The 12,594-nt window shown below is 42.1% G+C and overlaps 1 long non-coding RNA gene across 1 annotated transcript; it reads left to right on the forward strand.

Moving 5' to 3' along the window:
• The first annotated feature begins 9,135 nt into the window (after positions 1 to 9,135).
• On the forward strand, positions 9,136 to 11,025 carry LOC308311269. The gene is made up of 3 exons (XR_013963615.1): positions 9,136 to 9,188; positions 9,498 to 9,689; positions 10,915 to 11,025. It is a non-coding gene; the product is annotated as an uncharacterized lncRNA (long non-coding RNA).
• The last annotated feature ends 1,569 nt before the right edge of the window (positions 11,026 to 12,594 follow it).

Raw genomic sequence — 12,594 nt, forward strand, 5'->3', positions numbered from 1 at the left:
CCCCCTTGCTGCCCGCCTCACCCCCCCCCGCACGCACGCACATATCGCAATTGTGCCTGTGTCACTGTGTCTGTGTGTTGTTAGTTGTACAGTTATATTAAATTATTAAAGTATTTTTTATTTAATATACAACAAGATCTATTAGTGAACGAAAACCTGAACCTGTGAACCATGAATTAAATAACAAATAGGCGCACACACACACGCTGCTGTTTTGCATAGGTGCTGCTACTCGATCCTGTCCTGTCCTGTCTCTGTCCGTGACACCGTGATCAACTGACCATGCACGTTCGACAGTCTATTTAGATTGCCTCGCAGTCACTAGTCGCTGCAGTGGATAGGCTGTCAACTCAACTGTCAATATATGAATGTGCAGCTAAAACCGTAGCCCATGTGGCTGGCACTGGTGGAGTGGTGGAGGTGGGCTGGCTGGGTAGCCTATCTCCGATGCGGTTCCCACTTGCGCTGGCACGGTACATTTGGCATTCGAGCGACGCCTCGGGTAAGGTTTTTTTAAACGAGGAGGAGATTGCACATACCGTAACTCCAGAAAGACATCGGCCTGCTGTAGATTAGGCTACAGTATATAGGCTACCCATGCATGTTGGGACTCTCCACATAGCACTGCACTATAGGCTATACTTTCCAACGTCATGGAAATATTCCAGCACAGACAGCCCAAATCCTTACATGTATGCGCTCATGCAAAACACTGTTTAAATGGCTTAAATCAAGTGCAATTTTAATTGTAAAGTTGGAAAGCTCCTACAAATTTAATATGACACAATAAGACACATCTTGTAGGTCTATTCCTTTTTTCTTTTTTTACATGTAGCCCATATACATACAGTTTTATATTAACATTTTAGGAGTGAATACGTTTCGATGCCTTTGGCAGCCTCTCAGCTGGTCAAACAATGCTGCTCCGCCGTTCTACGACAGAAAAACAAGCGTACGACAGCTCCCGACCAGACGTGAGTTTTGAAGCTTTGTCAAGTTCAATTTCAAGCTTTGCCGGAAATGGTAAATGTCGGTATTTTCGGCGTGCACCAATATTTTGGCGTACGCACGGTTGATAAATGAGGGCCATGCAGTCCATTTATACGTTTTTTTTATAATATCACAGACAGTGATGCCGCATCACTGCATGCGCTCCCAAATCATCTCACAAGTGCGCTCGCATAACAAGGCCAGTAAAGCACTGTTTGATTAAGCTCAAACTAATACATTGTAAACGTGTTATATTGTTAATTGCGCAATTGTAATTACTTGTAAAGTTGGAAATCTCTCTTTTTTATATATATTTCTTGTATATAGACTACACATACCGTTATATATTAACATTTTAGGAGTGAAAACATATGTTTAGATGCCTGTGACAGCCTCTCAGCTGGTCAAACAATGCTGCTCCGCTGCTTTACGACAGAAAAACAGGTGAGGACAAAGCGAACGACCGCTCCCGACCAGACGTGCATGAGTTTTGAACTTTGTCAAGTTCAATTTCAAGCTTTGGCGGAAATGGTAAATGTCGGTAATTTCGGCGTGCACCCATATTTTGGCTTACGCAGTACGCACGGTTGATAAATGAGGGCCTAGATTTTTTTTATAATGAGAGAGAGAGAGAGAACTCATCTTTGTGTTCTGATTCACCTTATTGCTGAGTGACGCACACAGGGAAAAGCAACAATTTGTAAAATAATAAAGTAACCGGAAGGAGTCAAAAGTAAATGTTTTGAATGAAATGAAACCTCGTAGCTAGCCGACCCAGGGCAGCTGCATAGCACCTTGGTAGTGTATCCTGCCGCAGCTGCCCTATGCGGCGCAGTGATACTGAACACGAAGAAAATAGTACCATCTGTCTCTCTCTATACCAATAGTACCAGCTAACCTGGCTCGCAGTGACTGTATATAGTTCTAAGTTTGTTTTATAAAACAAAATAACAAAAAATAATGAATTACATTGATTCGATTCGTTCTGCATAAGGGTAATATAACTTTGATGTAACCATATTGCAGAAGAGATCCAGTATACACACACACTATATATATATATATATATATATTGTTGAGTCAAAACTCAGAAATGGACCACAAATCTGGTCAGCATGACAACTCAGACCTCAGAAACTACATCTCCCATAATGCAGCAGCAAGATGGCTGCTCGTTACTTGATTAGGAGCACCTTAAAAGGAATGGAGGTTCAGTCATTCTCAAAAAACAAACTAATGCAAACCGCAAAGACTACTCAAGAGCTCTACCTCCAAAGATGCCAATGGTCGGTGATGTTTTGTTTTATTTACACTTGTGTATGCACTGCAGTACTGTTAGTTGTGGTTAAAATCAGGCTAATTATGAATAGTAGGTTAAACTGTTTCCATTTGAAGTGGGGAAGGAACACATTAACACTGCAGTATTGCCTTCATTTCTATTGACAAGTTTAAAAGTATAACTTTACAAAATAAAATGTTAAAATGATTTGAGAATTTGAAAGACTGCTAAAAATGTGGACAATTCATGTTAAAGGTTTAAAATGCCTTGTTCAATTAGAGCTGCTCTACAAGCTTAAAGTTCAGCTATTTTTCTTCACTTATTCAATGCCAGATGTTTACTTAACTTTAATAATTTATCCAAGCTTAAAGGGTAAAGTAGTTTGAAATGTTTAATTTGTTTAAAATGTTGACTTTAATGTTAATTTAAAAGACTCAATTCAGGCATTCATTGTTTAAGAATACTAATTGTTTAAAGGACATGCTTATTTAAGAATATTCAATGTTTAAAATCAAGAATGGTTAAAAAGAGAACCTGCTGTTTTTGAAAGGATTATCATTTGTTGGTTGGCATTGTTGTTAATCTTTGTTTCTGTGTTCAAAGGTTTTCAACCTAACTGAAATGACCAGCCAATCAGCAATGAAGCCAACAATGAGAATATAAGTTGGAAAATAAAGAATCATTGGATTGAGTTGGAAATTTGGAGTTGCGTCCTTTTATGTCATTTGGAGTGGAGCAGAGTTGACTTGACATATATATATATATATATATATATATATATATATGTGTGTGTATACAGTATACACACACACTAGTCCCTCCCTGACATGTAGTTCTACTGGATCTCTTCTCCACGAATGTTCTCCACAACATTTTATATTAGTCTAGTTTTTGCCAGTGAAAAGAAGTTGGTCGACGGGACACATTGTTCTGTGATACTTTAAGACGAGGGAATGAATGAACGAACACGGGCAGTGCTGATGATATATTTGTTTCTTCCAGTGTCTAACATGGCAAACCCCAAAGAGAAGGTGTATGACTTGGCCGGTTTCAACCAGATCCTGCCCAAGTACAAGCTGCTCCATGTGGAAGGCCCCGCCCACTCCAAGGTAACCACCCCTTTAAGACCTGGAACCCATCTGTGTCACCTTCCACTTTCACCATTATTTAAAGGTTTAGCTGTTGAAAAAAATGCAGAACTTCGAGCCCTACTCCAAGGTAACACACTTCCAACCTAAACCACGATGGAATAACCATGACATTTTAATCAACAATCATTTCTCATTCAAATCATCAAACATTGGAGTGATTGGACCATAAAAATGTAGTTTCTTTTTAGCACGTGGCGGATATGACGATCAATATGGCTGTACTGCTGAAACGTTTGTCCTTTTCTTAATGTAAAGACATGGAGAAGAACTTAAATGAACTCACTCACTCTTGTCACTCTGAGTGCGTCCCGGCCCTTATTTAAATATCGTCGTTCTAAGAGGTTATCACACCCGAGGAGTCGGAGCAAAGTGGAACTACTTTCTCTAGTGAATTATTAGGACTACTTTTATAAATTCTCATGTTTGTAACCGTTTTTAGAAAAGCAATGGTCTCGTGCCTCACCACGCCTCTTATCCATTCTACAATATAAGGTAACCTGACACCTTGTTAGGCCCATTGCTTTAACCTCTTAAACCCCAGGGGGGGTCCAGGAGGTGAACGTTGGAACCTGAGACCTTGACCAGCCATTTACCCGCTGAGAGCTGTTAATGAGGTGGACAGCCTCTGCCCCCACCGGCGGGGAATTGGGACATTAATCTAAGGTTATCCTACAGTATATGTCACTCCAGTGCATGTGAGAAAAGATAGCTCTTTTCTCCTCCTTGTGGTACCAGATCTTCTCAGTGCGTCTCACTCTGGGGGAGCAGCATTGGGAGGCGGACGGCACCAGCATCAAGATGGCCCAGCAGACTGCTGCTACCTCCGCCCTTGCCGAGACCACCCTGCCCAAACCTGCCCGAAACAAAGGTACCCTAACCCACCACCCTGCCCACACCTACTAACAGGCCCCCCGGAAACACAGGTACCCTAACCCACCACCCTGCCCACACCCACCGCCAGAGCTGGTCCCTTAGAGCAGTGTTTTTCCCAACCTTTTTTGTCCCAGGGAACACTTTTCATAGCCTAAAAATCTCGGGAAACACCTGGGGGGGGGGGGGGTGTATGTATATATATATGTATATATAGTAAAAGTAAATATACTTTTAAAAACACACATGACAGCACTCATCAAATAACTTTAAAGAGAAAGAAGGACAGAGACAGAGCCTCAGTTTAAAAAAAAATGCTCATATGCAATGTAAAATGCCACCTAATCCTTTTCCTTGTCTTTATTATGGGCCAACTTGTGAAAGCTGCATGCTTTTATTGTGAAGGGTCTCAGTTCTCACAGCCTGCTTATTTCCACGTGCTGAAAATAGCTGATCGACAAGCTCACAACGCGTTGCGTCCACAACGCGTTGTGAGCTTGTAGATCAGCCATTTTCAGCATGCAAGCATAACACGTGTACGACGAAGAATAAATCAGGCATCACTGCGCTTCTGTGAAGGGAGGGAGATATATTTTGTTGGCCGAACGAGGCGATCATGTTTGGACATTCTATGGACAGCTATTTTGGACAGCTATTTTTCGTGGCACATTATGTTTAATCACAACAACGTCACGTTTACTTTAGCTCCTCAGTGTTTGGGTCGGGACTGTATGTGTCTGCTGTCTACGTGCATATGCGCTCTGCGCGCTCCAGTCTTAATGGAGGGAGCGAAATGTAGCGTCTTCTGGATGCATCTAAGCAATGGCCGAGGGTCGTTAGAGTCTATTGTTCTGTGTTGTAGTTATCGCACGTCTAATGGTTAGACGTGTGACAACAACGACGCAACAATAAGAAGCCTGCAGCCCAGTAGCTATAATATTGGGGGAGAGTTAGTGTGCCGCCTGATTTGACAGAAAGTAACACTATAACTTAATTTCGGTCAAATTACGCGGAGCACTTGGACACATCAAGCGGAGCACCAAAGCTCCGCGACACACAGGTTGGGAAACACTACCTTAGAGCAGTGTTTCACAACCTGTGTGCCGCGGCACTTTAGTGTGTCGTTTCATATGTCCAGGTGTGCCGCCTGATTTGACAGAAAGTAACACTAACACTTCCCCGAAACCGAAAGCAATAATATAGCTACTGGGCTGCAGGCTTCCTATTGCTGCGTCGTTAGACGTGGGAAAACAACGGGTCGACTCTTAACGACCCTCGGTCATTGAAATGTTAATGCTAAAGAGATGCATCCAGAAGACGCTACATTTCGCTCCCTCCAGAAAGACTTGAGTGCGCAGAGTGCATATGCACGTAGACAGCAGACAGATACAGTCCTACATGTCCAGACCGGCCGACCCAAACACTGAGGAGGTAACGTAAACGTGACGACGTTGTGATTAAACATAATGTGCCACGAAAAATAGCTGTCCAAAATAGCTGTCCCAAGTGTCCATGATCCCCTCGTTCGGCCAACACAATATATCTCCCTCCCTCCACAGAAGTGCAGTGATGCCTAATTTATTCTTCGTCGTACACGTGTCCCATGCTGAAAATGGCTGATCTACAAGCTCGCAGCGCGTTGCGGATACCTTCTATAGATACAAAATCACAATGATTTGAGATCATCTCAGATTTCTTTTACAAAAGCACTGACAAAAGTTGACCAGATGATGGCTCTGTTAGCTATTCTCTCTGTGTGTGTGTGTGTGTGTGTGTGTGTGTGTGTGTGTGATAATTCTATTGATGATGGTATACCAAATTTCTATTGCTCAATGAAAAAGCTGATTGATTGTTTAACTTCATGATATGCAGGCTAGTGAAAGCCAAACTGGATGGTGAAGGTAAGACTGGATTAATTGTAATTGGGTCATGGGTTCTGTTGTCGGGCAGAAACCAGCAAACTCCAAAATGTTCATTTTTCCCTCGTCACTTCAGTGTTGCACCCTGAGAATAGGCAAAGTACAAGCTCACAACGCGTTACAGAATGTGACCGATGTGAGCTTGTAGGTCTGCTATTCTGGGCACGAAGTAGCATAAATTAGGCTTTTTTGCCTGTAGCTGGGAAAGCAGGCATTCTGCACGATAACAGGACAGGTGGGCACCAAAACAATCTGAGCACTATGTACGACTGGGCACAAAAAACAGCTGGGCACAAACATCTGGGCACTAGGTACAACTGGGCACAAAAAACCACTGGGCACTAGGTAGCCTGGCAAATCAGACAAATTGCCATTGCAGGAAAAAAAAGGAAATTGCCCTCGACAGATTTGGTCCGGAACTGCTCAGTTGCTCCCTCCGAACCGTCAATCAGGGCACAGTGTGCAAATATGGAGCAGAGATCCCAGACTAAGGTTTTCTACGCAGTGGTATTAGTCTGGCCATATCAGGCTAGCACTAGGGATGTGGGAACCTAGATGAGTGGACACCTCGGGGTGGAGATAACTGGGCACTTGGAGAGGTGTTTTATTTATTTTTTACTACATAGCATGCTGCTTTATTGTGAAGTGATATTTTACCCAACTGTTTAAACCTCCAAACACAACAACGAGGTTTTGACCGAGGATCTCTCAGGAGAGCCTGAGAGTCTGGCACAATGGGGGTGGAACTAGTCTACCTGTGTAGATGGATTACTGTAGATGGATGGATTTACTGGAGGCCGAGGTCTGAGAGACCTTGAGCCCTGGGGTTGAGAACGTCTTCGCTTGGTGCAACGTGTCTAGAGTTACTCTCTCGCTAGTCTGTACTGCTACGCTCTGCTTCTCAATCTCCTAGGGTAGACCTTATACTTGGTGTGGCGTCACACTGCTATGTATCCGTGGTAACAGATGTCAAAAATACAATATAAGAGTTTGTTTGCCAAAATAGCACTGATGTCAAGCGGACTGACCTCATGCTTCCTTCTATGCATGAGGAGTCCAAGCTGCTTCTTTTCACCTGACAGGAGAGTTTCCCCGGCCGGACGTAGCGCTTGGAAGGAACACGTTATTTCCGACCAGTTCCTTTCAACTCCATCATGCGCCCCGGCTGACCAGGGGGATGTAGTTTAGAGACCAGGATTACTGCATGCTTTTTGTGAAGGTACCTACCCTACCCCCAGGGTTTCCTGGGCAATGTTATTGGCATGGTGCCGCGCCATGCTTAGCTGCAAAAAGATGCAGTGCCTACCCCTTACTTTATCAATCAAACTAATTAATTAATTGAATTAATTACTCAAAATGTTTGGCGGATATAAGGATACGGAATATCTCAAAAGAAGAAGTAGAATGTCTGAGTTGATAACTAACTCTGTTATGTAGATGTCAACACTTGAATACATTGTGTTTTCACAAAAAACATGGTGCTGAGAACACTATTCAGAGTTAGATGCGTTTGAAGTTTCAGTTAGCTATAGGCTAGGTTCTATTATGGCTACGTACCCATTCCATATATCAAATTAAAGATAATTGTGTCTACTTTGTCTACGAAATACGTTTCTAGCATGTACCATTGTGAAAATATAAGCAGTGGATAAGCAGATCGGTGTCACAAATCCACAACGACAGTGCTGCTTTCAGAGCCTAATATTTTCACAATGGTACATGCTAGAAAAAAATTTCAAATTACACTTGACATCCTAAGGTTTAATTTGATATATGGCATGGATATGTAGCCCAAGTAGAAGGGGGGAAAAAAAAGCTGTTTCTTTCAAAGAAATGCATATGTGACTAGCCCTGGTCCAGTGCTTACAGCGAGTCTCTCTCTGACGCCCTGTGGAAGTCCCTCTCCCGCAGCCCTCTGGTGATATTCTCACTCCCGTGCGAGGATTTTCAAATCCCAGAAAATAAACAAAACGACGTAACTACTCACCGAAACAAAGCCTGCTAGACCAATTGGTAAAAGTCTATTCTCGGAGCTGGGAAGCGTCTCAGGTCCCCAGCTTCTCTCTAAAATGCACTATTTTAATCATTAAATAAAATCAATCCAACCAGATCGACGCAAGCAAAACCCGGAAATGCCGTAGTAGAATAAATGACTCTGCCCGGTAAATTCTGGGTACATTGTGTTATTAAAATGGCACAAAGTACCCTCTTCAAAGGTGGTCTCATCCTTTAAAGAACCATGGTTACTGAAGTAGCCCACAGTTTCTATACTAACGTAGTTGTCTGTTTTCCAGGTCTTTTCCAGGATAAGTCAAAGAAGAAGAAGAAAAGAAAAAATATATCACCACCACACCAACCCAAGCGGATCAAGATGGAACAGCCAGAACACAAAGTTACGAGTTTGGCCCATCCAAAACCCATCAAGAGAGAACATGCTCACAAATCTACGTCAAGGTACATCTGTGTTTTTTTCATGATGATTCCCAGGTTTTACTAACTCCTAGCAGACACTGATGCAGTGATGCATACGGTTATAATTAAATAGTGGTCAGTCTAAATGGCTTTGATTTTGATCTCTATTTAATTATAACCGTATGCATCACTGCATCAGTGTCTGCTAGGAGTATAGTGACCACAAAACTATGCGCAACCATTTAGGTTGTTTTGAGAGCACATGTCCACAGCATGCTGTAGAGATATCTCTACAATGTAGCATGTCGGAATAATGCATCATGAAGATCTCCAAATTGAATCATATGCTCATTAAACAATTCCTCTGTTTGTTTGTTAATTTAGCTGTGGGCCGATGGCCAGTTTGAACAACGCTGGGACAAAAGAGAATACTGGTGTCTTACGTCCAAGAGTGTTGAATCATGCAGCCGTACCACCACACCAACACACATGTCTGATCAACAGAGAGCAGCTAGCGTACTACCCACCACCCGCCAAGAGAGAACATGCTGTGAAATCTATATCGAGGTAATGTACATCGAGGTAATGTACATCTGATCATTTTTCTGATGACTCCCAGGTTGTAGTTCTAGTTGTGTCAATCTTAATGGCTTAGATTTTGATCACTAAGTATTTATAACCGTATACGTCACAGCGTCTAGGAGTAGTAACCTACAGAACTGTGTGCAAAGTAAATGTTTAGGTTGTTTTGAGAGCACATCCACAGCATGCTACAGAGTCTCTACAATGAACGTAGCATGTCTGTTGGAATAACTGCATCATGACGGTCCTGGTGAACAAAAAAGCTCATTAAACTTTTTTTTTTTTTTACTTTAGCGGTGGGCCGCTGGCCAGTTTGAACAACTCTTACACAAAAGTGAATGCAGGTGCCTTGCATAATGTGTCCAATCTGGCCATAACGACACAGCAACACAAACGGATCAACTCTGAGCAGCCGGAACACGACTGTGCGAGGTCGGCGCACACAGAACCCACCGAGAGAGAACATGCTGACAAATCTACATCAAGGTAATGCACTTCTGTGTTTTTTTCCTGATGATTCCCAGGTTGTAGTTATATAACTTATAAGTTGTATCAATCTGGTTTAACCCATTTAGACCCGAGTTAAAAACATTCACTTTGAAAGAATATATATTCATAGATTTGTGCCACATTTTTACGATTAAAAAAAAATAGCAGACCTACAAGCTCGTAGCGTGCAGATCTGCTATTTTTCAATAGCTAAATTATAACATAATGTTTAAAACACCAAAATGGGTTAAGGCCGAAACGGGGGTTAGTAAAAACAGTGAGATGTGTTTGGTTGAGCGGTGAGTCGCTTACCACCACTGCGTGATGTCCACAGCACCTCAAAGGCCCTTATAAAACAAGGCTCCAGACTTCCCAAAACAACTTGGTCAGGCTACTACTTGGCCTCACTGCCCGAACCCACCTCACCCCTGCCCATTTTAGGGTTGATGACAGAGTACAGCATCTTGCAATGGGTCATCTTGCACCTGTCTAAATACTTCCTTATTGTCAACAAAGTTCACACCCACGCCAGAGGGAGTTCAACAAACCATGTTCAACCCAGATTCGGCATAAACAAGGGACTAAATTAATTTCACTCCTATGCCACCAAAATGTGGAACGCTCTACCGCTCTCAAAGGGCACCAACGGACTGCTGCAATTCGAAACTGGCCCCCGTAAAATCAGAATCCTCTCCCTCTTACTGAATAAGTTTCTTTTCCCTTTTTTACCTCCTTACATGACGCACATGTATATTTGTACGTCTCTAAATGTTCTGATGAATTGAAAATGGTGGACCCTGTTGTGAACAAGTGTAATGCTTTATCAGTGTGTTGTCCACAGTAAGTCTTTGTATTGAGTTGTGCTTTCATGTTGAAATGTACCCATTCTGCAAACTGTTAATAAATTAATCAATCAATCAATGTCATGTTGTAGTTGTCTGTGGTCACCTTATCATCTAACTTGAGTATGAATAGGCCTTTTAGAAGCCTTGGATTGTGATCACTATTCATAACCGCATGTGCATCAGTGTCTCTAGGAGTAGTGACCACAAAACTACGTGCAAACATTTAGGTTGTTTTGAGAGCACATCCAAAGCATGCTACAGATGTCTCTACAATGACTGTATGTAGGCTAATAACTGCATCATGCCAGTCCCGGTGAACATCTCCCAATTGAAACATAAGCTCATTAAACAATTCCTGACTTATTTTTTTTCTGTAGCGGTGGGCCGGTGGCCAAACGGATCAAGACCGAGCAGCCAGAACACAAAGTTGCGAGTTCTGTACAACCAAAACCCACCAAGAGAGGACATGCTGACAGATCCACATCAAGGTAGTGCACTTCCCTGAGTATCCTCTAGAGGGAGCAGTTTGGTCAATGAACCAAAGATGAGAACATGTAAAAACATTTGATGATACTGTTATTATTTTGCCCACATATCATATGAGCAAATGCAATCATATTTATTCATGCAAATACATGTTTTGGTAATTTTGCTGGCTTTTCAGCTTTTATCCAGATGTTTAGAGAGTGGACATGCAGTAAATGGTCCAGCCTGTCGGTAATCGAACCAAAGAGTGCGTTAGGCACTCCAGCTCTGGTCCATAGCACCGATGACTTCCGGGGCTCGCATAAATGCAGACCAGCCTCTCGTCTAAATAAAATCACACCCCTGTGAACTGAGTGGTGCATGGACCAAAGCCATATGCACCCTAAACCAGTGTTGTTTTCGTCGACTAAAACTAAGACGAAAAATGTTCGTCGACTACCTTTTTTCACTCACAAAAACGAATGGAAACTAAATGAAAATTAAGCTACGATGACTAAAACTAAGACTAAATATACTGACAATTTCGTAGACAAATAAAAACTAGACTAAAATGTTAGGAAGGGACTAGTGGACAAAATATCCAGTACAAGTCATTTTACACTTTGGTTGCATGCTGAAAATAGCCGATCTACAAGCTCACAACGCGTCGCGTTGTGAGCTTGTAGATCGGCTATTTTCAGCAAGTGTAAAAACACTCATTACGACGGCATCAAGGCCCGCCAAAATACATTTTAGTCGACTAAATCAACTGTAGATTTAGTCGACTAAAATATTATGACGTTTAGTCGACTAAAACTAGACTAACACCAAGACATTCCAGGTGACTAAAATATGACAAAAACTAAATGAAGTTTCAGTCCAAAGACTATGACTAAACTAAAATAGAAATTTGCTGCCAAAAACAACACTGCCCTAAACACTGCGTTTGTGGTGTTCCATCCCTCCAATAGAGTTGTAGAGACTTGCAGAGTGAAGTCTATTATGCAAGACGCATTGAAGCTATTCTGGTGGTTTGTGGTGAGGTGACCCAACACAGTACTTATGCTGCTGGTTTTTGAGTGGTGCAACCACTCCAAGGAACAGCAATGTCACTATGGGACTATGTTACTATGTTTAAAGTACCAGTAGGGGCAACAGTGGCACTGTTGTGCCAGAAAGAGAGATAGTGCTGAACTGTTGCCTGAGAGAGAGAGGTTCACACAGCTGTGATTTTTTTCCTTTTTAATTTGTTGTCTGTCTAAACTGAGAACTTGATGTAATTAAACCAACCTCACCAAGTCCACATCCCCATTTGTGAAAGCATATTATTTGGTGAATAAAATAATGCCGATGATGACGCTATTTTACATACTGTCAACCTTGATTGGAAATTAGAATCAACTTTATTGTCACATCACGGTCTCACAAGTAACAGTGGATGAAATTAATTTGTTTGTGCATAGTTCCCCACGTGTCGTTATTCTAAGGAGACAAAAAAGATGTATGGGTTGCATGATCATATTTATTTTACTCTTGCAGACCAACGGTTGAAAATGAGTGGCTGCAGAAGAAGCTAGCCTACATTGACATGG

Source organism: Protomyctophum bolini (genome assembly GCF_963924005.1).
Source record: "Protomyctophum bolini genome assembly, chromosome: 23".
Classification (NCBI taxonomy): Eukaryota; Metazoa; Chordata; class Actinopteri; order Myctophiformes; family Myctophidae; genus Protomyctophum; species Protomyctophum bolini.